The 1,205-nt window shown below is 39.3% G+C and overlaps 1 pseudogene; it reads left to right on the top strand.

Moving 5' to 3' along the window:
• Positions 1-401: 401 nt before the first annotated feature.
• Positions 402-1,205, top strand: part of LOC107103057 — a 15,658-nt pseudogene continuing 14,854 nt past the window's right edge.

Below are 1,205 nucleotides of genomic sequence, written 5' to 3'. Positions count from 1 at the left end.
ATCTGCTTCCTCGTTGGTGAATAACCAATAGTTTGGATCCAATCATTTAAATAAACGGTGTTAGTTTTTTTTTTAATATATATATATAAGAATTGTGCTATAATTTCTAGTCACCGATCTGTTGCTGCTATATTTTAATTTGACGAACCGGAATTTGTCGATGTTCTTTTTCCTGTTTGGTGCCATTGCAATTGCGGATCTTGACCTGGCCGGACCGGAGCGGGGCAAAAAATAGCTCGGCTCCGTAATTTGTCGGTGACGGATGGAGAAGACGTACGTAGACGGAGACGTGGTGAGGAGTATCGGTGGATGTGGAACAGCTCTCATTGATTTCCATGAAAGACAAGCGCTCCGCACGACGTACATCAGCGGGGCGGAATGGAGCGGAGCGCTGACGGAGTATGTGGAATCTGGGGGTTAGTAAGAAATATCATCTTGATAGACACCTCAGAATTCACATCGGTCAGAAGATTTATGAATGTCTGTCCTGTGGAAAAAGCTTCACCTCCAAGTCTGTCCTTAGTACTCACATTAGAATTCACACAGGTGAGAAACCTTTTGAATGTCTATCCTGTGGAAAAAGCTTTACTGATAAATATCATCTTGATAGACACATGACAATTCACACAGGTGAGAAGCCCTTTTCCTGTATAATTTGTCACAAGAAGTTTACTGTAAAAAGTAGTTTGACTACTCACATGAGAATTCACACTGGTGAAAATCCTTTTCAATGTCTCCCCTGTGGAAAACGCTTCACCTCTAAGTCTGATCTTAATACTCACATCAGAATTCACACAGATGATAAGCCTTTTTCCTGTACCATTTGTAACAAGAAATGTAATAAAAAGACTAATTTGACTTCTCACATGAGAATTTACACAGGTGAGAAGCCTTTTGAATGTCTGTCCTGTGGAAAACGCTTCACCTCTAAATCTGATCTTAAAAAACATATCCAAATTCACAGGAGATAAACCTTTTGAATGTCTGTCCTGTGGAAAAAGCTTCACCAACAAATCTAATCTTTATACACACCTCAGAATTCACACAGGAGTGAAGCCTTTTTCCTGTCTGACTTGTGGCAAAAGATTTACTCTAAAAAGTCCTTTGACTGGACAAATAATTCACATAGGTGAGAAGCTGTTCCCCTTATTGATTTGTGACAAATGTTTTAAAGAGAAGGTAATTTGAGAATTCAGATGACATTT

This window comes from Cyprinodon variegatus, unplaced genomic scaffold (genome assembly GCF_000732505.1).
Source record: "Cyprinodon variegatus isolate N-32 unplaced genomic scaffold, C_variegatus-1.0 Scaffold1369, whole genome shotgun sequence".
Taxonomy (NCBI): domain Eukaryota; kingdom Metazoa; phylum Chordata; class Actinopteri; order Cyprinodontiformes; family Cyprinodontidae; genus Cyprinodon; species Cyprinodon variegatus.
The sequence above is the reverse complement of the archived record's forward strand: the minus strand, read 5'-3'. Positions and strand labels throughout refer to the sequence as shown.